We start from the raw sequence: 25,556 nt of genomic DNA on the forward strand, positions 1-25,556 counted from the left end.
AGGAAAAAGAATAGCATAAAGCAAGCAGTGAGAACAATCTAAAGGATTTGAAGATGTTTTCTAAACAGAGTTATATGCTAAGAAAGTGTGGTTTTGACAGATGTGTAATATGTTGTTTGGCCTACAAAAGGTATCTGTGGTCATTTCAAATAAAACAATCAGATGGCATCAGGGAGAATTACAGTATTTGCAAAGGAATTTTAAATCATCTAATAACCTCTGCAGACTTTTAGGAAGTATTGTAAAATGTTTTGCTAAATGTGAAACATACACATATTTATTCTAAATATTCTTTTTTTAATTCTAACAATCAGCAGTGATTTTACAGTTAACAATTGGCATAGCCCAAACATTATCTGATCAGAACACATTAGGGAAGAGTTCTATAGGCCCAATGGTGTCAGTGAATCCTTTAGTTCATAGATTATGCTGAAGTTCACCAGGTGTGGTGGCGGGGGGAGCAGTGGTGGCATCTGTGGTAGTGAAGGATTCTCAGGGTGTGGAGTTTTAGCAACAAGCATAACATTATTTAAATATTATAACTGTGTCTATGTGTATCAGCTAAATATCAGCCCTGCTAATAATTTTAGTAGTTTTAAAAGGCTGCTTCAGATATAAATGCATTTCTTTCATGACAGTCAAAATATATGAGTATGGTAAATCATCACTACATAGACTTGATTTTTTTAAAGTAATACATTTTGGCATTTGAAACTTAGAGAGTTTCGTCTCAACAGCATCTAAATCCTTAAACTTAGAGTATGGGTTAATAAAAAAATATGATGGATGAGTTGTGTGTATGTCAACTAAACATATATATTTCATACACATATGTATGTTTTATATACACATATAAAGTTGTTTCTCTCTGTATAGCATACATACGTATATTATATGATACATGTGAGACATGTATATCATACACACAAAAATCGCTGATTTAAATCAAAAGTGTAATCCCCACACTGGCTCCTAACAGAACTACATAACTTTTAGAAAGAAAATACTCAGATTTTCCGCCTTTGATTTCCTACTTTCATTTTCAATGGTTTCTCATTTTAAGCTAGTCAGAACCTATTAGGAGAAAAAATAAATCAGAATGCATTATTAGCATGTTTTACAGCAAAATGTATAGTAAATACTACTTTAAAGTTTCTCAAATATAAAGCATGTCAATGTAATTTTATCTGTGATAGAATAATACTGTGAAAACTGAAGAGAAAAAAAAAACACGAGAATTTTATCTAAGCAATAAAACGCAAGATACAGTTTTGCTTAACAACATCCTTAGTGATTTGAGCACTGTAACAAGTGGCATACTCATGAGGATAAAAAGTTTTTCCTAGATAAACAAAATTCTATTTTATATTTTGAAATACATAATATTATTTTTAAAGAATTAGAAGTAAATAGAAAAAGTCAGTGTCATATTATATAGGAACAATGTAGATCTACATTGTCTCCTCAGAGACTGGAAGACTGGAAAATTCATTTCCCACACCCACTTGCCATCAGAGTTCAAGTTCATGTTCCAGTTAATGATGCCAAACTTGTCCAAGAACTGGAAGATACAAGAGAAGGAGAAACCATTATTCTGTTCTAATGGTAACGGGTACACACAAGGGTGGAAAGTATCTAGGAAGATTGAAGTAGCTTCAGGAATGGTCCTGAAAAACCACCTGCTTTTGGCATTACAGGCATCAGAGATCACTAGCAATTTCCTATCATTTTAACAACTGCTGATTTCCTCATATCCAACAGTGTTCTTCTCTGGACCTTACTACTACTACTACTACTAAGTCACTTCAGTCGTGTCCAACTCTGTGTGACCCCATAGACGGCAGCCCACCAGGCTCCCCCGTCTCTGGGATTCTCCAGGCAAGAACACTGGAGTGGGTTGCCATTTCCTTTTCCAATGCATGAAAGTGAAAAGTGAAAGTGAAGTTGCTCAGTCGTGTCCAACCCTCAGCAACCCCATGGACTGCAGCTTTCCAGGCTTCTCCATCCATGGGATTTTCCAAGAGTACTGGAGTGGGGTACCATTGCCTTCTCCACTGGACCTTACTCCCATTCTATCAAAGTTTTTAAAGTATATAGTCTATCAAATCCCTTCCTGATAAAATGCCTAACTGGTTTCTATTCTCTAATTTGAACAATAAGTATAAACATTTTTTAAATAATACATATTTCTTAGGATTGTAGTGAGACATATATGAGATTAAGGCATTCAACACAGCATCTGTGCTATTATTTTTAACACTATTATTTTACCATTGATCGAAACGCCTTCCTGACCCCAACATCTCTGACTAGACACATATCACAATCAGCCACTGTGCATAAGAGAAAGAAACTGACTTCCCATATTCAAGATTTCTAAGAATAGTTTCATCAGCTGCAACTGAAACCACCTTGAAATTGAAAGCAGAATCATGTCTGGCTCTTTGCGACCCTATGTATGGTAGCCCGCCAGGCTCCTCCATCCATGGGATTTTCCAGGCAAGAATACTAGAGTAGGTTGCCATTTCCTTCTCCAGGGCATCTTCCCGACCCAGGGATCGAACCAGGTCTCCCGTATTGCAGGCAGATTCTTTACTGTCTGAGCACCAGGAAATCCCACCATAATAGAGGGATAATGACATGTAAATGATATAATGTATTTAATCATCTGGGATACCCAGTAGAGTGCTGGTCCATAGTAGGCTTTCAATTCTAATTACTTTCTCTTTCCCATAGGGCTTTTCATATTATTGTACATAGTTCAAACTGGTGTCCTTGTAAGAATGTCTGTTTGGTAACTTTGCCTCTGGCATCTCCCAATTCTCATCTACATTGCATTCTATTGTCAAATTAATCTTCCTACGGAAGTCTTCGGAGTATGATATTCCCAATGTGAGAAATTTTCAAATACGCACAGAATAACTTATTGCCTTTCTCCACAGGAATTCAAAGCTCTGCATGCTTTATCTACTTCATTCCTCATTTTTCTAGGACAACTGCATTCAGTTCAGTTCAGTTCATTCACTCAGTCATGTCTGACTCTTTGGGACCCCATGAATCGCAGCACGCCAGGCCTCCCTGTCCACCAACTACCAGAGTTTACTCAAACCTACATCCACTGAGTCAGTGATGCCATCCAGTCATATCATCCTCTGTCGTCCCTTTTCATCCTGCCCCCAATCCCTCCCAGCATCAGGGTCTTTTCCAATGAGTCAACTCTTCACATGAGGTGGCCAAAGTACTGGAGTTTCAGCTTTAGCATCATTCCTTCCAAAGAACACCTAGGACTAATCTCCTTCAGAATGGACTGGTTGGATCTCCTTGCAGTCCATGGGACTCTCAAGAGTTTTCTCCAATACCACAGTTCAAAGCATCAATTCTTCATTACTCAGCTTTCTTCACAGTCCAACTCTTGCATCCATACATGACTACTGGAAAAACCATTGCCTTGACTAGACGGACTTTTGTTGGCAAAGAAATGCCTCTGCTTTTTAATATGCTATCTAGGTTGGTCATAACTTTCCTTCCAAGGAGTAAGTGTCTTTTAATTTCATGGCTGCAATCACCATCTGCAGTGATTTTGGAGCCCCAAAAAATAAAGTCTGACACTGTTTCCACTGTTTCCCTGTCTATCTCCCATGAAGTGATGGGACCAGATGCCATGATCTTAGTTTTCTGAATATTGAGCTTTAAGTCAACTTTTTCACTCTCCTCTTTCACTTTCATCAAGAGGCTTTTGAGTTCCTCTTCACTTTCTGCCATAAGGGTGGTGTCATCTTCATATCTGAGGTTATTGATATTTCTCCCAGCAATCTTGATTCCAGCTTGTGCTTCTTCCAGCCCAGCGTTTCTCATGATGTATTCTTCATATAAGTTAATTGACATTCAATGGTAAGTCCTATTCTTTGGATCTGCCTTTACTGTTTGTCCTCTGCCTAAAGAGAATCTCGCCCCATCTTTATCAACTGTAATTATACCCATCTTCCAAAGTTGTTCAAATCTCATGTTGATTATAAGGCCATGGCCAAAGGAAACCCTCTCTCCTTCTAACTTTTTTTATGGTTCAATTGATTATAGCTTTCCTTATGTCACAGTAATTTGTATATTTTCTTGTATTCCAGTTAATTATCTCAGCTGTTCTACCATGAGACAGAGGTGAGAACTAGGTTTAAATCCTGGTACAAGAATTGAAACATAGTTAAGACCATTAGCTAAAATTAGTACCAGGGTTAAACTTTCATGTCTTCTACCTCCTGGAAGCTTTATTACATAACAGGTTTGTCTAAATCTCCATTTTTATCTTTAAAATAGATAAAATAGTATTATAGCCTTAAATTCCATATGTTAATCAATCAATAAATGGTTTATTTTCTTTTCCTTACATATTAGATTTGTTCTAAAGCCTGATGTTAGAAAAAACATGTTTTTATTAGGTGTCCATTTTATAATCTATAGTATGCTTTGACACTGTAAGCTTAGTATTTGTTGCATGAATATATATATATATATATATATATAAATTGCAGTCATTACAATATATTTATACTGAATTTCATTAACAGCTTACCCCTTAGATCAGAAGGGCTTCCTTAGTCTTTGTAAACTCTGAGAATTTCCTGTCTCTAGGCTGGTTGGCTGTATAGTTTAGTTTATTTTTAACATTGGCTCTTATTTTAATTTCTTCAAATAAGATATTTCTTTTAGAATTCATGTGCCAGCAGAATATTGATTGCTCCTCTCTTCATATTCCCTGTGTTTCTCAGATTATCTGACTGTTCACTTTCCTATATGCAAAGCAGTAATCTCATTGGTCTAGCTGACCAAAGGATCACCTTGGTATATGTTTACCAAACAGAACATTAAATACCACTTCAAAAGGCAAAGTACATTATTCCGCTAAAGGGAAGAGATGTGTTCAATCACACATGAGCATTTTTGCTTGGTTAGGGATTTTTATGTCCAGAGCAACCTGAAAGGGCAGAGTATTTCTCATGCCAAATTTTATAGGACACAACTGACCAATTAAAAAACAAAGGAGTCAGCATTTGTGTGTCCCTTCAGGAGGCATCATGTCAGCAAGTTATTCTTCACTGCAGAGTTTTAACACACCATTAGGCAGCATCTGTGGCCAAACTGATGTTGCTGTGACTTTTCTTTGCTGTTCCCAGCACCTTTGAACCCTAGATCAGCAAAAGAACACCCAGTGCCCTTGTAATCATAGAAAGTAACAAGGTTCATTTGGAAGAGCAGTGGACCTGGAATTAGATTACTTATTCAATTTTTCAACATTATTGATCAATTACTTTATTATAGCTCTTGGGGAAATTCCAAATCATGAATGTGTAACAGATCATAATAACTTGGAGAGAAGGAAGACATAAAAACAAGAAATTACAACTGAATGCAGAAAGTGAGAGATGACAAAAATACTACAATTCGCCCAGATGTCAGAGGTTTTATGAGCCTATTCTCTATTTGACTTGTTATAGAAGTTTTTCCACTCACTTAACCATTATTACTCTGGAGTTAATCTGCTAGATATCAACTAGATCAAGGTCCTTCTTTATGTCCATTCATCTTAACAAGTACAAAACTAAAATCTTTACCATCACCTAAGAAACTTTCATCTTCATTTTACTATAATACTACCAATAAATGCTATTCCACTATCTCTTTGGGACAAATTTTAGTTAACAGAATTACCTGGAGCCATTTTCTTAGCAAGTCTCATAACATGTGTACAATTATTACAAGTACATGTTTTGCCATAGACTGTAATTGAATCACCATTTCACCATTTCAGTTCAGACTCAAAGAGCAAAGTCTTTAAAAATTCCATAACTTGCCCCAAAGACAAGCAAGTTGTTACTAGTCCTAATAAAGATCACTACAGATTAATCACTATACAAAATAAATGAAAGAATAGTATCCAAACAGAAAAGCTGGAAAAGACATTAAAAATAAAATTTAAAAATAAGTAATATAACAAGTCAATAAATGTATTTTTTAAAATCCCACCAGTAATCAAATAGGAAAAAACAAAGTAAACCAAATGAATGACTGTTTTCACTTGCAATGTTTAGCAAAGATTCTTCAAGGATAATTTCCACTATTCCTGCTCATATACTTTTTCTGGGAGCATTACTACATATTAGAAATTTCATGTACCAAAATTTTAATTTTAGAAAGTAATCAAAAAGAAAAATTACACATGTAGAAACTGTTTTGTACAAGAATGTGCTTATCAATGATAATAGTTTAATAATAATATATAGTAGTGACCAATGACATTTATTAGAAGAATCTGGCATTATACTATGTACTTATTTATATTACCTAACTATAATTTTAAAAAACTGAGAACCAACTGTAAGTATAAAAGGGCTGTATTGCATGTAGAAAATTTTTTAAAAATATAAAATCTGCTAAAATTATATTTTTTTAAACCAGTGCACTCCTCACTGTCAATTCTAAATGTAACATATAAAGTGCTCCTCTACAGACATCTTTATGTTCTCAACAAATACTATGATTACCACTAAAATTTAATGATATAGACATCAAATTAAGAATTTAAAAATCATTTGTTATTTTAGAAATACTCCTTTTGTGTCACGTTAGTTTTCCAAATTCCCAGTTATATAGCCAGCCTCCAACACACAGACTCAGCTATGAGTATTTATTTAGACTCATTACCTAATGATTTAAAATCATTGAGTTCAATTCCGGTATAGGTTGTGACTCCAACTCTTGTGATGCTACCTATTCCTATATTTACACACTAGTTTTAAGTAAACAACAATAGCAAAGTAATTGTAAAGAGGAAAATGCAGGACTAGAGTTACTTCAATTCTGTTATTTTATACTCCTTTGGAAGGTACTGGTAAGGTAGGTTTCATTTTGAATTCTCCTCTTGGCTTATAGACAGCTATCATTTCACTGTGCATTCATATGACTTCTAAACTCATCATGAGTGCTTCACGCTCATGATCTCATCTAACTCTAATTAATATCTCTCAAAAGCCCTGTCTCTAACTACCCTTACATGGAGGTTTAGGACTTCAACATATGACTCGCTGCGGGGGGTGGGTGAGGGGGGCAGGGAAGGGGAACAAACATAACGCATAACAGTTTAGGAGAAATGAATTTATAGTCTACTTGTGCTGAAATCAAAAGTATATTTTCAGCTTCATTGAAGTAAATTAATATGTAATCCATTGTTGTTTGCATAGATCATTGCTGATTAAAAAGAGTTATGCAGATTTTTCTCAGTCTAACAGTTTTCTACAATTATAATGTCTGTACCACACTGCTTTTTTCACCCTGTTGTCTGATGATATTGATTATACATGTCATGTTTAGTCACTCTAATGAGACTGAATGAAAGCTATGTTCAGAAATGACACAGCACATTACATATTCTCTTATATGTGGTCAAGTATATTTGAGAATTTGTTCTTCACAGGTAATGCCCAAGGACTTTGACAAAAGGGGATTGAAATCATTGATGTTTTTCTCATTGTGGGTTGAATTACAATTCAAGCTAGTGCAGAAGACCACATTAATCCTGAAGAGTTTCTTAGGGTTGCCTATATTAAAAGACATATGTGACATATGTATATATTGCTAAAGATATTTAAGCACCTATCACAACATAAAGTTTAAATTAAAATATATGAATCAGAGCTTTTAGCAAAGGATGTACTCTATGACATCACTTTTGTATGACTAATTTTGACAGTTCAGAACTTTCTGAAACCAAACACGGATGATCATGGAAAAAGCCCAGAGGCTTTTGAATCAAATGAAATTAAGCCTCAACACTGCTGGGAAGTAGATGCATCTTAATCTTTTAGATTAGAGAAGAGTAAAATGGAGGCTGAAACATGTTAAATGAATTGCTCAAGGCCACTCATTAAAAGCATCACTGGCCTTTCTGAAGTATTTTATCAGATGAAAGCCAGACTAATTCCATGGTTTTATTATACTCATTGTGATTAGCTAGTTAGTAGATACTTTCTTTTATCTGAAAAAATTGTAGATTTATGACTTTTGTTTGTAGTCTTGAGGAGTTGGAGAGTGACACAGGAACACAAGTTTATGCCTTACAGTATTTTCAATGTCTAGAAACCACGTATCTTGTCTTCCTGTTCCCAATACCAATAACATGTCTTCCAAATTAATGTACTTATACTGACTGAAATAAAATTCTACTATATTGACCAGAAAAAATATCTAATATGTTCTCTCACTTTGTTGTTTCCCTTTGCTATACACTGAGGAGAAGTTAGCCCTCTTTCCATAAGTTAGGAAATCTTTTCATTACTTTAATATATTAAAAGGGAATCAGGCCTGGGTAAATTTCTGTGTTTCTGTTTAATGGTGGATTTGAGTATGCCAGTAGATAGCTTTAATGTAATTCCCATCGAGTGTATTTTATGGTTTAACAGAGATGAAATATTGGGGTAAAATCATTATGGTTTACTGTAAAGGGAACTTCAGTGGCACACCCTATGGAAGTATCACAGGATAAACTAGAACTTATAAGACTAGACCAAATGCCATGAAATATATTAGGAAACAATTCTCCAAAATTTTGAAATCTCTCTCATATTTGACTGACTCCAAAAATAACCAGAGTTCTTCAAAATAAGTCTGTTTTAAAGATTTTGAAAGAATTCCAAACAGAATATTTTTAAATAATTTCAGTTGTTATAGTTTTATATTTAGAGGTTCAGGATGGGGAACACATGTATACCTGTGGTGGATTCATTTTGATATTTGGCAAAACTAATACAATTATGTAAAGTTTAAAAATAAAATAAAATTAAAATATATATATATATTCAGAGCTCCTGAATGTATTTTTCAAAGTTTTCCCAGTCTAAACTTAATGATCCCTGCTTGATAAAAGTAATTATGTCTTCCTGGAATATATCTCAAAGAGATTTTAAATATTCAAATCAAGTACTTCTATCAAGTATTCGTTCTCATGTGCTGAATTCACTGTAACATTATTATAAAAAAGACAGAAAAGTATCTTTTGCAGCAGTGCAGTGGCAGTACACTTCAGTTCCCATCAAGTCTACATGACCATTTCCAGTCTAAGTCTCAGAGTAGAGACAGAATAATTGTTGATAGCAAAGCATGCCCAAAGGCATTTCAGTCAGTTCAGTCACTCAGTCGTGTCCACCTCTTTGTGACCCCATGAATCGCAGCATGCCAGGCCTCCCTGTCCATCACCAACTCCTGGAGTTCACTCAAACTCATGTCCATAGAGTCGGTGATGCCATCCAGCCATCTCATCCTCGGTCATCTCCTTCTCCTTCTGCCCCCAATCCCTCCCAGCACCAGGGTCTTTTCCAATGAGTCAATTCTTCACATGAGGTGGCCAGAGTATTGGAGTTCAGCTTTAGCATCAGTCCTTCCAATGAACACTCAGGACTGACCTCCTTTAGGATGGACTGGTTGGATCTCCTTGCAGTCCAAGGGACTCTCAAGAAGTCTTCTCCAACACCGCAGTTCAAAAGCATCAATTCTTTGGTGCTCAGCTTTCTTAACAGTCCAACTATCACATCCATACACGACCACTGGAAAAACCATAGCCTTGACTAGACCGACTTTTGTTGGCAAAGTAATGTCTCTGCTTTTGAATATGCTATCTAGGTTGGTCATAACTTTCCTTCCAAGGAGTAAGCATCTTCTAATTTCATGGCTGCAATCACCATCTACAGTGATATTGGAAACCAAAAAATTGAAGTATGACACTGTTTCCACCGTTTCCCCATCTATCTGCTATGAAGTGATGGGACCAGATGCCATGATCTCGTTTTCTGAATGTTGAGCTTTAAGTCAACTTTTTCACTCTCCTCTTTCCCTTTCATCAAGAGGCTTTTTAGTTCCTCTTCACTTTCTGCCGTAAGGGTGGTGTCATCTGCATACCTGCGGTTACTGATAATTCTCCCAGCAATCATGATTCCGGTTTGTGATTCTTCCAGCCCAGTGTTTCTCATGATGTACTTTGCATATAAGTTAAATAATCAGGGTGACAATATACAGCCTTGACGTACTCCTTTTCCTATTTCGAACCAGTCTGTCATTCCAAGTCCAGTTTTAACTGTTGCTTCCTGACCTGCATATAGGTTTCTCAAGAGGCAGATCAGGTGGTCTCGTATCCCCGTCTCTTTCAGAATTTTCCAGTTTATTGTGATCCACACAGTCAAAGGCTTTGGCATAGTCAATAAAGTAGAAATAGATGTTTTTCTGGAACTCTCTTGCTTTTTTGATGATCCAGCAGATGTTAGCAATTTGATCTCTGGTTCCTCTGCTTGAACATCTGGAAATTCATGGTTCACGTATTGCTGAAGCCTGGCTTGGAGAACTTTGAGCATTTCTTTACTAGCGTGTGAGATGAGTGCAATTGTGTGGTAGTTTGAGATTTCTTTGGCATTGCCTTTCTTTGGGATTGGAATGAAGACTGGCCTTTTCCTGTCTGTTGGCCACTGCTGAGTTTTCCAAATTTGCTGGCATATTGAGTGCAGCACTTTCATAGCGTCATCTTTCAGGATTTGAAATAGCTTAACTGGGATTGCACCACCCTCACTAGCTTTGTTCATAGTGATGCTTTCTAAGGCCTACTTAACTTCACATTCTAGGATGTCTGGCTCTATGTGAATGATCACACCATCATGATTATCTTGGTTGTGAAGAACTTTTTTGTACAATTCTTCTGTTTATTTTTGACACATCTTCTTAATATATTCTGCTTCTGTTAGGTCCATACCATTTCTGTCCTTTATCGACTCCATCTTTGCACGAAATGTTCCCTTGGTATCTCTGATTTTCTTGAAGAGATCCCTAGTCTTTCCCATTCTGTTGTTTTCCTCTATCTTTGCATTAATTGCTGAGGAAGGCTTTCTTATCTCTCCTTGCTATTTTTTGGAACTCTGCATTCAAATGGGAATATCTTTCCTTTTTCCTTTGCTTTTCTCTTCTCTTCTTTTCACAGCTATTTGTAAGGCCTCCCCAGACAGCCATTTTGCTTTTTTGCATTTCTTTTCCATGGGGATGGTCTTGATCCCTGTCTCCTGTACAATGTCACAAACCTCATTCCATAGTTCATCAGGCACTCTGTCTATCACCTCTAGTCCATTAAATCTGTTTCTCACTTCCACTGTATAATCATAAGGGATTTGATTTAGGTCATACCTGTATGGTCTAGTGGTTTTCCCTACCTTCTTCAATTTAAGCCTGAATTTGGCAATAAGGAGTTCATGATCTGAGCCACAGTCAGCTCCTGGTCTTGTTTTTGCTGACTGTACGGAGCTTCTCCATCTTCATCTGCAAAGAATATAATCAATCTGATTTCAGTGTTGACCATCTGGTGATGTCCATGTGTAGAGTCTTGTCTTGTGTTGTTGGAAGAGGGTGTTTGCTATGACCAGTGTGTTCTCTTGGCAAAACTCTATTAACCTTTGCCCTGTTTCATTCCATATTCCAAGGCCAAATTTGCCTGTTACACCAGGTGTCTCTTGCCTGGAAAATCCCATGGATGGAGGAGCCTGGTAGGCTGCAGTCCATGGGGTCACTAAGAGTCAGATACAACTGAGTGACTTCAATTTCACTATTCACTTTCATGCATTGGAGGAGGAAATAACAACCCACTCCAGTGTTCTTGTCTGGAGAATCCCAGGGACAAGGGAGCCTGGCGGGCTGCCATCTATAGGGTCTCACAGAGTTGGACACGACTGAAGTGACTTAGCAGCAGCAGCAGCCAGGTGTTTCTTGACTTCCTACTTTTGCATTCCAGTCCCCTATAGTGAAAAGGACATCTTTTTTGGGTGTTAGTTCTAAAAGGCCTTGGAGGTCTTCATAGAACCATTCAACTTCAGCTTCTTCAGCATTACTGGTTGAAGCATAGGCTTGGATTACTGTGATATTGAATGGTTTGCCTTGGAAACGAACAGAGATCATTCTGTCATTTTTGAGACTGCATCCAAGTACTACATTTTGGACTCTTTTGTTGACCATGATGGCTACTCCATTTCTTCTACGGGATTCCTACCCATAGTAGTAGATATAATGGTCATCTGAGTTAAATTCACCCATTTCAGTCCATCTTAGTTCACTGATTCCTAAATGTCGATGTTCACTCTTGCCATCTCCTATTTGACCACTTCCAATTTACCTTGATTCATGGACCTAACATTCCAGGTTCCTATGCAATATTGTTCTTTACAGCATCAGATCTTGCTTCTATCACCAGTCCCATCCACAACTGGGTGTTGCTTTTACTTCGGCTCCATCCCTTCATTCTTTCTGGAGTTATTTTTCCACTGATCTCCAGTAGCATATTGGGCACCTACCGACCTGAGGAGTTCTTCTTTCAGTATCCTATCATTTTGCCTTTTCATACTGTTCATGGGGTTCTCAAGGCAAGAATACTGAAGTGGTTTGCCATTCCCTTCTCCAGTGGACCACATTCTGTCAGACCTCTCCACCATGACCTGTCCGTCTTGGGTGACCTCACACGGCATGGCTTAGTTTCATTGAGTTAGACCAGCTGTAGTCCATATGATCAGATTGGCTAGTTTTCTGTGATTTAGGAAATCCCAATCATAAATTTTATCATGATTTATAAGAATTAATATCTAGTGATGTATAACATTGAGGTTTCCCAGGTGGCATCAGTGGTATCCCAGGTAAAGCAACCATCTGCCAAGGAATTAGATGTAAGAGACATGGGTTCATTCCCTGGTCAGGAAGATCCCTTGGAGGAAGGCAGGGCAACCCACTCCAGTATTCTTGCTGTAGAATCCCATGGACAGAGGAGCCTGGTGGGCTGTAGTTCATGGGATCACACAGAATCAGACACAACTGAATTGACTTAGCACACACAGCATGCACAACATTATTGTATATCTCTATCTCTGTGGTGTACTGTCAGTACAGCATATGTCAATCAAACACACCTATGTAGAACTCATTTTCATTTTGTTAAGGGTCACATAATTCCACCTGCATCCCCAAATTATCCTGAAAAGATTTTAGTAGCGTTAATACACCCCAAAATGTAATATACCAGCATTTTTACTCATAACAAACCAGATTTAGTACTTTATCAAATTCAATACTTTAGTTTGTATTATTGCAGATATATTATTCTAGTTTAAGAAATAAGCCGCATTTAAAATTTTAAAACTCACATCAACTATCAACTCCATTTAGCATATGTTTGCTTACATCAAATAATATAGAAAGCCTTCTTCAAGCAGCCCTTATTGAGAAAATCATGGTTTATTTGGAACTACAAAAATAATTTGAGTTAATAAAAATGTCTGAACTTTAAAGAAACTTTGTTAGTCGTATTTCCTATATTTGAAATCATGTGGTATTGTTGAAATATCATATGTAATATTAATAGCCTCCTGCTTTATGTACAAAATGGGAAGCATTGTGAACTAGACAGAATTATCAAGTATTAATTTTAAAACTGGTAGGCCAGGGGATAGATTAGTCATGTTTTAGCTACAGGAATTTGGCAAAGCGTTTTATAGATTAAGGAGAAATAATCTCAAATTTTACCAGCATCCCAAGAACCATATTTTGGTTATACAGTGAATTACTATGTGTTGTAGTAATATTCAATAATGATCACCACAAACACTGAATGGGCAAATATTAGAATCATTACTCACAGAGGAAATAAAGGATTAGGTTCCTGTGAGCTGCTGGTCACAACATTTCATCAACCAAACAATACTAACCTTGTTTTATGAGTATTTCTGTGTTATGACACTTTATTTAATATATTGCTGATTCATTAACTTTGAATTCATGACCAACAGCACTTTAACTCATGCCTGAAAAAAATTTATTTTCTCCATAGGACACATCACAGCCTTCACACTAAATACATTTCAACAATGCTCAGGAGCTGCAAGAAGGCAGATCATTACCTTGTGTGACTTCAGTAGAATACGTTCCATAAGGTGACTGGAGTTTTCTACCACTTTGTATGTACAAATGTCTACAAAGGATCCAGGAAAACCTATTCTTACAAGGATTGGTTTTAGGGTTATAAATGGCAAGGGAATTCTTAATACAGAATCCATGAATAAGGATGAACAACTGTGTAAACATTGGACTTGTACAAGTGATTTTAGTAGGTTTTGTGCTTTTTTTCTAACAGTCATATGTATGATAATTGAAAGTCTTTTTACATCCTATAATATCATTCAAGCATTTATGAAGTGCTCTTGCTAATGCTAGTGTGAAAAACCTATCCCACAATCAATAACAGTGTATTAGATGTTAAATGTGATAAAAACAAGGTTAAAAAAAAAAAAAAACCCTGCTGCTCACTTAGGGGAAAACACTTTATAAAATATTAGAGATAATGATGAGAACACTTAAAAAGTATTTAAGTAAACTTGCTATCATAATTGTATATTTATGTGCTCTGAGACTACATCAACCCAGGTTTATATAAATTTTATTTGAAAGTTAGTCTTGAATAATTTATTTTTTCAATTATGGAAGGTCTTCAGAAGTACATGCTTAATATAAAATGTAACAGTCATATATGTGCAAATCAATAATTTTTGCATCCTATGGTGTATACATTTAATCATGCTTCCACTTATTCAAAAAACCTTGAGAATACAATGCAAATGAGACATGATACCTGTCTTTATGAGGTACACAATTTAGTAATAAGGTCAAATAAGTAAGCAAAGAAGTAAAATATGATAAAAGATGTTATGAATTTATACACATAGGCTCCATAGGAGAGATATCTATTTCAGACTTCATAGGAGTTAGCGGGGAGCAGAGACAAAGGTTATGAAAATGCTTCCAGAAGAATAGACACCTGAGCTGAGCTCTGAAGAGTGAGTATGAGTTAAACAGGCAATGATGCAACAGTTGAGAGGGATGACAAATGCACTAAGCCAGGCACCACATATAGATTTATAAGAATCAAAAAGAACTTAAGTGTCAAACATGGAAGCAGAAAGATATGAAGCTGCAGAGGTAAACTGTATAAAGACCATGAAGAAATGTGCTTGCCTGTTTGGTCAAAATACTTGAAGAAAATAATATAGGGATATTGCTGAATTTTAAGAAGAGAAGTGACATGTTACTTGTGATAGTTTTAAAACATGGTCCCACATTCTTTGACATTATTCTATGACTGTTTGACCACTAGAATAGAATATAGCATAAGTGGAGCTGTGCCAGTTTCTAGGTATTTGCCTTTCCAGGCAATGTCTCTTTCTTGACTCTGGGGACAGATATTCTTAGAAACCAGCCACCATCTTTAAGGAACTCCAAGCAGTTCAGAAAACCCCATGTGGGAAGGAATTAAAGCCCTTGACCTTCAGCTGAGCTTCCAACTATAACCAAATTGCCAATCATGTGAATGAACCATTTTGGAAGTTATTTTCGAGCCTTTAATTGAGTGCCCCACTGGTACTGTGTGAAGGAGAGATGGGCCCTTCCTTCTAGTTCCTAACAAAATTGCAGATTTATGAGCTAAGTAAATTATTGATTTAAGGCCTTGAATTTTGGGGTGGTCTATGATGTAGCAATGGGTAATTAGAATAAGACTTGTTATTACAAATATGACTGATAATATTTGTAGTATGGAAGTAAGATTGGGAAAGACAAAGCTACAGATAGGAAAGTCACCTGAAAGATCACTCAAAGATGCAGATAAGAAATGATGATGGCCAAAACCTAAGTACAGGAGTGGGGGCCACTTACAATAGTGAATACATAAGTCAATTTTATGTAGGTAAATTATATATTAATAAAACTTAAAAAAATAAAATATAATTCTCAGTTTTATTACCTAGGTACTTATATGGATAATGTTGATGTTTATGTGAAAATTGCATAAAGAAATCTCTTTCTTGAACTTTTGTTTATTTTCCTGCCACTGTAAATGGTTATTCTGGCAGTAAAAATCTTGGTGAGACTTGACAATTAGTCACCAGTATGATGTACAATATTCCCATATAGAATACCTGCATTTCAGGCATACTACACTGTACAATATTAAATTGTCTCATGTTTCACTTTTATTAGAATATTGATCTGAGAAAATTTATATTAGTGGGAGATTTTTTATAGTATATTCAGGACATTCACTTCCTGTTTACCCTAGATTTTATTCTTTAGGCTAACTGCTAATATGTGTTGAACTGTATTAACCTAAAATTCTTTCATTCAGTTAACTTTGTTTACTATATACTCAAGTTATAGTAAAGGGCTAAAACATTTAAACAAAGCATAGCATTTCATTTATTTTAAAGATTTATTAAAGACACTTCAATACATTATTCCAGTTATTACCTACATGAAAAAAAACTTCCCATAAATCAAAACAGTTACTTACATGAGAAAGGTGATTCGCACTGTTTTTTATGTATAATATAAACAATATATTTGACCAGATTTCCTTTTTTTCCCTTGGCAACCAGGAAGTTCAGACTGAATTGTGGCTCAAATTTAGTGATTTGCATGTCTATGAATTGAAACAGTGAATTGCATGTCTATGTGCTCACTTTAAACCTATATTCAATCTGCCATTGTAGATAGTCCTGATTTTTATTTACTTTTCTTCATGTAATTGTGTTTATGTTAGAATTTTCTTAATAGAAGCCAAATCTTGTTGGCATCAACAGAATAAGAAAATGTGAAATAAAAATCTCAGGTATGTGTGGAACCAGAGATTTAAATTTATCAGGCTACCTTTTTGTCCTACTCCTGCTCCTTTCTGTGACCTTGCTTCATCTTGCCTACAGGTGGAAAACAGAATATGCCTATCTCAAAAATACAAACTTGCATTATACAGGTCTTATACCATGAAAAATTCATGTTTGTAGTGTTTCCTGCTTTTCCCATCTCTATTTCTCTCCCTCCTCCCTTCTCCACATTTACTCACTTTCATTGTCTCTACCAATTCATACATTTTAAAGAAAGTGACTCCAACTGGATCAGCTTAGGTAAAATTCCCACCTCCACTGAGCATATATAGAGAGGCCAGAAGGTTGTGGAGCAACTCACATAAATTACTGTCCAGAAAAGCCAGTGGGAAGATGGGTTTTTGTGACTCAGGCAGACGTTGCAAATAATGTCTACCTCAGCATTCAAGTAAGGTTCTTAAAATCCTCTATGGAAAGCCTTATAATGCTCATAATGAATCTTTAGTGCTCACAGAACCTAGGAGATATGAGTTTTATTATTTCCATTTTATCAATGAAGAAACTGAGACACAGGGAATTTAAGTGACTTAACCAAATAACACAGGAACTAAGTAGCAGATCTTGGATTTTTAACTGAGCCAATCTGGCTCCAGGATCTGGGCTTTTAGCTTCTGTAAGACACTACCTCTCTGGGTGGAGGGAAAAAGAGTGAGGGAATTCTATGTAGTATCCTGTCCTCATCATAACATGCTATCTAGAGGAATTAATAGTCATATTTAGAGAGTCAAGTATCTGACACAAGGCTTTTATACAGATATTGTTTCAAAATTATATTAATTTACTAGTGCTACAATACTTCCACTGGCCCCAGAAAATGGATATAATATTTGGAATTATTTTGAGAGTTATGGCCACATTTTTTTGAAATTTCATTCATATATTTTGAAAAATGGAGTCAAAATTAACATCAGTCATTCCTTTACTCTCACCCACAAATTAAAAGAATGCTTTATAAAGGCAATCTAACACCTGAAATATATTTGTATAATATTTAGGTAATATATTATTAATAACTCAAAATAAAACAAACATTGTAACTTCAGCCTTTAATTTAAACAGAAAATTTGATATGGTTGATACTTGATGATACAGGTCTACATAACAAATGAGAAAGAATCATATATTTTACACATTTTGTGTTAGTTCCTTTCTAAAGAAAATTAATTTTAAAGAAATAATTCAGGAATCAATCACTCATTCAGTAATTCTATTACAGATTGCTATGTGCCAGATACTAAGCTAAGAGCAGACTTATGACACATCATACATTTTAAAATAAATAATCTATTAAAGTAGAGACTATATTAATATTCCATATTTAAATGATAAAAAATATACACAGAAAATTTGAGATTTGAGGTTCTTTCTGAAAATTACACACTAGAAGCTGGGTATCCATCTTAATAAGCATCCTGTCCCACACTACATCACAAATATCTAAAAACTATATTCCTCTAAAATTTTCTTGGTAATTAGAGCTTGATGAAAATTGCTGTTAATATAAACCACCTACCCTTCAAAAGAATGACACATATATGGAGGCTGACCAACCATTCATTGCTTCACTTAAGACAGGCTTAGGTCAAAACTACCATGATTGATAGCTATAGGGTGAGACTGCATGGCTAATGGAAATGTTAAACACAAAGCAACTTCTGTCAACATAAATGATTGGCTCTTTAAATGGCAGAGCAGTTTAAGAATGACATCCTGAATCAATCCTTAACTAATTGGAAAATTAATTAGTGCCTGTCATTTTAACCCTGAGTATTTTAAAGCTTCAGTTGATTACAGTTAACTAGCTGCCTGCAAGAAGCCAGTTTATAAATTCCACCAAACTGTCTGATTTTTTCACAAGATATCACCTTTCATGGTCTTGGTGTCTATAAATATTTAAAAATCCATCAACCCACTAATGCTCATCAATGATTGGCAAATTAGTAAATTGTGTCTTGCTTAATATTATCTCTTTCATTGTATTTATTGCAAATTTAGCTATCACTACTATTTACATTAGGCCTACTAACATATTAAAATGATGCTAGCTAACCTAGATAGCATATTCAAAAGCAGAGACATTACTTTGCCAACAAAGGTTCGTCTAGTCAAGGCTATGGTTTTCCCTGTAGTCATGTATGGATGTCAGAGTTGGGCTGTGAAGAAGGCTGAGCACCGAAGAATTGATGCTTTTGAACTGTGGTGTTGGAGAAGACTCCTGAGAGTCCCTTGGACTGCAAGGGGATCCAACCAGTCCATTCTGAAGGAGATCAGCCCTGGGATTTCTTTGGAAGGAATGATACTAAAGCTGAAACTCCAGTGCTTTGGCCACCTCATGCGAAGTGTTGACTCATTGGAAAAGACTCTGAAGGCTGTCTTTTCACCTTGCTTATAGTTTCCTTTGTTGTGCAGAAGCTTTTAAGTTTAATTAGGTCCCATTTGTTTATTTTTGCTTTTATTTCCAATATTCTGGGAGGTGGGTTATAGAGGATCCTGCTGTGATGTATGTCAGAAAGCGTTTTGCCTACATTCTCCTCTAGGAGTTTTATAGTTTCTGGTCTTACATTTAGGTCTTTAATCCATTTTGAGTTTATTTTTGTGTATGGTGTTAGAAAGTGTTCTAGTTTCATTCTTTTACAAGTGGTTGACTAGTTTTCCCAGCACCACTTGTTAAAGAGATTGTCTTTAATCCATTGTATATTCTTGCCTACTTTGTCAAAGATAAGGTGTCCATATGTGCATGGACTTATCTCTGGGCTTTCGGGAGAAAATAATAGCAAATGAAGCAACTGACAAACAACTAATCTCAAAAATATACAAGCAACTCTTACAGCTCAACTCCAGAAAAATAAATGACCCAATCAAAAAATGGGCCAAAGAAATAAATAGACATTTCTCCAAAGAAGACATACAGATGGCTAACAAACACATGAAAAGATGCTCAACATCACTCATTATCAGAGAAATGCAAATCAAAACCACAATGAGGTACCATTTCACACCAGTCAGAATGGCTGCGATCCAAAAGTCTACAAGTAATAAATTCTGGAGAGGGTGTGGAGAAAAGGGAACCCTCTTACACTGCTGGTGGGAATGCAAACTAGTACAGCCACTATGGAGAACAGTGTGGAGATTCCTTAAAAAACTGGAAATAGAACTGCCTTATGACCCAGCAGTCCCACTGCTCGGCATACACACTGAGGAAACCAGAAGGGAAAGAGACACGTGTACCCCAATGTTCATCGCAGCACTGTTTATAATAGCCAGGACATGGAAGCAACCTAGATGTCCATCAGCAGATGAATGGATAAGAAAGATATGGTATATGTACACAATAGAATATTACTCAGCCATTAAAAAGAATACATTTGGATCAGTTCTAATGAGGTGGATGAAACTGGAGCCTATTATACAGAGTGAAGTAAGCCAGAAAGAAAAACACCAATACAGTATACTAACACATATATATGGAATTTAGAAAGATGGTAACAATAACCCTGTATACGAGACAGCAAAAGAGACACTGATGTATAAAACAGTCTTTTGGACTCTGTGGGAGAGGGAGAGGGTGGGATGATTTGGGAGAATGGCATTGAAATATGTATAATATCATATATGAAATGAGTCGCCAGTCCAGGTTCAAAGCACGACACTGGATGCTTGGGGCTGGTGCACTGGGATGACTCAGAGGGATGGTATGGGGAGGGAGGAGGGAGGAGGGTTCAGGATGGGGAACACATGTATGCCTGTGGCAGATTCATTTCGATATATGGCAGAACCAATACAATATTGTAAAGTTTAAAAATAAAATAAAATTTTAAAAAAATTTAAAAAAAAAGGAAAAGATTCTGATGCTGGGAAGGATTGGGAGCAGGAGGAGAAGGGGACAACAAAGGATGAGATGGCTGGATGGCATCACAAACTCGATGGACATGAGTCTGAGTGAACTCCAGGAGTTGGTGATGGACAGGAAGGCCTGGCATGCTGCGATTCATGGGGTCACAAAGAGTCGGACACAACTGAGCAACTGATCTGATCTGATCTGAACGGTAAAAAGTCATAAAATATGTCTATTCACTCTTTTCCCAAAGGCTAAATGTTGAGTATTTTAACACTTAGAATATGCTAAAGGACCAAAAAGCCATTAACAGAGGTAAATAAAAGTTAATTATCAATTGCCTAGCATAGTTAAGTCATCTGTTGGTTATTATTATAGTTCCTTTAGTAGTCACAAACGTAAAGTCCAGGAGAAATTTTATCAGAGAAAAGGAGTTAACACTTAATAAGTATCTGCTAGTTGTTTTGCTGGGTGTTTATGTATTATGTGCTTAATTTTCAATACATCCTCATAAAGTGGATAAAAGACCCTGATGCTGGCAAAGATTGAAGGCAGGAGGAGAAGGGGACAACAGAGAATAAGATGATTGGATGGCATCACAGATGCGATGGACAAGAGTTTGAATAGGCTCTGAGAGTTGGTGATGGATAGGTGAGTCTGGTGTGCTGCAGTTCATGGGTTCATAAAGAATTGAACATGACTGAGCAACTGAAATGAACTGAACTGAACTGATTTTCATCCTGCAGACAAAAAGACAATCAAAGAAGCTAAGTTATTTATTAGAGGCCACCTAGGCAATGGGGTATTAAATTAAATTTAAGCTTTCTAAGCTTGTGTTATTTTCACAGCACTATACTCCAATCCATGTATGGATGAAATAGGAAAATAGACAATTCACAGATATGAAAACATTCCTTGTCAATTAACATAGGAGTAAATATACATCAGTTCAGTTCAGTTCATTTCAGTCGCTCAGTTGTGTCTGACTATTTGCAACCCCATGAACTGCAGTATGCCAGGCCTCCCCGTCCATCACCAACTCCCGGAGTCCACCCAAACCCATACCCATTGTGTCAGCGATGACATCCAATCATCTCATCCTCTGTCATCCCCTTTTCCTCCTGCCCTCAATCTTTCCCAGCATCAGGGTCTTTCAAGTGAGTCAGCTCTCTACATCAGGTGGCCAAAGTATTGGAGTTTCAGCTTCAACATCAGTCCCTTCAATGAACACCCAGGACTGATCTCCTTTAAGGTGGACTGGTTGGATCTCCTTGCAGTCCAAGGGACTCAAGAGTCTTCTCCAACACCGCAGTTCAAAAGCATCAATTCTTCAGTGCTCAGCTTTCTTTATAGTCCAACTCTCACATCCATAATGACTACTGGAAAAACCATAGCCTTGACTAGATAGACCTTTGTTGGCAAAGTAATATCTCTGCTTTTTAATATGCTGTTTAGGTTGGTCATAACTTTCCTTCCAAGGAGCAAGCGTCTTTTAATTTCATGGCTGCAATCACCATCTGCAGTGATTTTGGAGCCCATAAAAATAAAGTCAGCCACTGTTTCTACTGTTTCCCCATCTACTTGCCATGAAGTAATTGAACCGGATGCCATGATCTTAGTTTTCTGAATGTTGAGCTTTACATGCATTAGAATAAAAGAAATTGTAAATCACAATACATCTATGAAAGAAGGGCTGATTTAAAATGTTAATACCTAATGCTAGTGAAAATACAGAAAATATGTCCACTGCTACTTTGCTTGAGGAACAATAAAGTAGAACAATTTGTTGAAAAGTATTGGGAATTATAAACCACAAGTAAAAACACATTCAGTTAATCTAATTCAATGATCTATTTCTGAGAATATAGACTGAGAAAATAATACAAAATAGTGATTTTGTTTTTATGTAAAGATCTACATCATTACATATGGAGGCAGATATATAAATAGTTGTACATTAATTAGATTGTATGCAGGACTTTCAACTATTATGAAAGGTATACCATTATTAAGGAAAATATCATAATATAAAGTTTAAAAAATCATATTAAATATTATATAAGAATTGTCATCACAACTGTACAAATACAGAAAAAGGCAAAAAGACTCTATGAAAGTACTCAGAAGTTCTAACAGAACTGGTGCTGCCATGAATTGTATGTTTCCTGTGTCTACTGAATATTTTACAAAAATAGTGCTTAAAGATGGACCACCACAAATCTACACAAATTATAGGAATTTGTATAGAGGAAATTATAATTAGGTATAATCAATTCCTTGAAATAAATGATAAGAGAATAGTAATTATTTTGGAGAAAGTACATCCTTGACACCTTGGACAAAAGTTTCCTTTTCTTCTTATGATGAAGTTTGACATGATCAGTCTGGAAAGAATGCTTCTACCAATTAGTTGGTCTTTGTCATTAAGTGCCTACTAACTCAGATCATGTACAGGAAAGTTCTTCACAAGCTTTGTTATGGTATATAGTATGTTATTATTCCTATAATAAAGAGAAGAGTTTTGATATCTAAGGTGAGATAATTGTAGACATTCTTCCTTTTTAAAAATTAATTTGGGGACCCATATTTATTCAAGTTTGTGCTCAGGAGTACTTTCTTTAGTTTTTTGGGTGTTTTTCTTTTTTTTAGTTACCTTAGGTGAACACAGGCCCTTCTGAATGTTTATACCATAAATGTTTTCCTCTGTAAAGTGTTAGCTGCTCAGCCGTGTCCAGCTGTTTGCAACCCCATGGACTATAGCGCACCAGTCTCCTTTGTCCATGGAATTCTCCAGGGAAGAATATGGGAGTAGGTACCCATTCCCTTCTTGAGGAGATCTTCCCAAACTTGAATCCAGGTCTCCTGCATTGCAGGCAGATTCTTTAGCATCTGAGCCATCACGGAAGCCCTTTATCTTTCTCTAGAAATAGTCAAACCAAGGAACATGGAAATGCAGATTTGTGAAGCTTCCATATATTATGGATAGTGAGAATATGCAAGAAATTATACAAAATTAGATAGTGGAACAGTAAATATGCATAGTATTATGAAAAATTAATTATTAGTGATAATCACAGGATGTTCATATAGAAGTAAGTTACAGCTACAGACAGATCTGCACTTTGTTTTTAAATAGTCTTTCCCATATCACTACTGTTTACTGATTCATATCTCTACATTATTCCAGAATGGATGTAAGTCAAAAATTACTTATTTTTAAACATAAAAATCATTGTTTCAAATGTTTCAGTTGAGGTTCAGGAAACTGACAAATGTTAATGAACAGAAAGCAATAGAAGAAATAGCACACCACTCCAATATAATATAAAATAGGGGATATGTGGCCTTTAGCATTTATATTTGCATTTACATACCACAGTGATTTCAGTTTTTCTTGATCACTTTTCAATCAGATTTATTCAAACTATTCAGCTGAATTAATTTTCTCCTTTAAGTCTACAACCCATCTCTAACATTTCTGGACATTCCACCATCTCTCCCCACCTTAGCCACCTTTAGATACATGGATAAGTAGACTCTTGGAGACACATTTTGTATGTAAAACAGGATTACATGAGATTGTAAGGAAACTGGAAAAAGTGATTTTATTTGGCATATGTTGGTGTTGAAGTAATTTCAAGGTGGATTGAAGAAGGAAATCAATTTCTGCAGAAACATGTAATTCTTCATATAATTTTGAGTTTTCCTATTTTGCACACTTTACACCACTCTTAAATGTGTACATGGTTATTTTTTTATAGCTTTCATTGCTGCTCAAAGTAGCATTCATCATTAACTCAGTAACTAACACGCTTGATAATTATTTAGAGATGCATTGGCTCAGCAGGAATCAGTTACCGTTGGGCAGTAATAAGCACGTAGCAGTCTGAAGCAGAAAACATTAACACGGCAGCTTAGGAAACGCAAGGCAGCCATGACATAATATTTCTGATTCAAATTATTGATGCATAATGGCCATGAAAATGAAATCTGTGTCCTTGACTATTAAGAACAGACTCTGGAAAACAGCTTGCAAACAAGCATATATATGGAACAAAAACATGCTGCTGCTTTTTTTCACACATAAATAAAACAGTGAAAGATGTTTAAGAGGCTAGAAGACAGTGATGCACGGAAATTACGTATGTGACTACATGTCCTATTTGTGAAAGGTAAAAGAGTAAAAGAGGTGTTTAGGTAAACAAAACCCACACCTGAATCAACTAAACATTGGTCTTGGAATATGATTACCCCTTTTCCCAGTACATCCCTACACTGCTGATGTATGTCAAGTCTATAGAACAGTTCTAAGCATGTAGCAAGCAGAAAGCAATGGCACCCCACTCCAGTACTCTTGCCTGGAAAATCCCATGGAAGGGGGAGCCTGGTAGGCCGCAGTCCATGGGGTCACTAAGAGTTGGACACGACTGAGCAAATTCACTTTCACTTTTCACTTTCATGCATTGGAGAAGGAAATGGCAATCCACTCCAGTGTTCTTGCCTGGAGAATCCCAGGGACGGGGAGCTGCTGTCTATCGGGTCACACAGAGCCAGACACGACTGAAGTGACTTAGCAGCAGTAGCAGCAGCAATACTATTGAAGTTTTTGCTGCTGTTACTGCTACTACTACTATTTCTACATTACTGCTACTGGCTATAACCTCAATAAACTTTTTGGAGGAGACTGTGGAACTTTCTCCAACAGGGCAGAGCAACAAAATAATCCACCTTTAAAATAAGGAGATATAAAATAAGCTTCTGGCTTTATCATTTACTAGGTGCTTGACTTTGCAAAAGTCAAATAACATCTACAACTTCCATTTTTTGTCCTTAAAATGAAGGTATTAATAATTGATATTTCACAGATTTAACAAATAGGTGTCAAAAAATTAAATGTAATACATAAATGCCATCTATCGGTTATGATATACAGTGGAAATGAGAAAAGGATT

The sequence above is a fragment of the Bos taurus genome, chromosome 6, assembly GCF_002263795.3.
Source record: "Bos taurus isolate L1 Dominette 01449 registration number 42190680 breed Hereford chromosome 6, ARS-UCD2.0, whole genome shotgun sequence".
NCBI lineage: Eukaryota > Metazoa > Chordata > Mammalia > Artiodactyla > Bovidae > Bos > Bos taurus.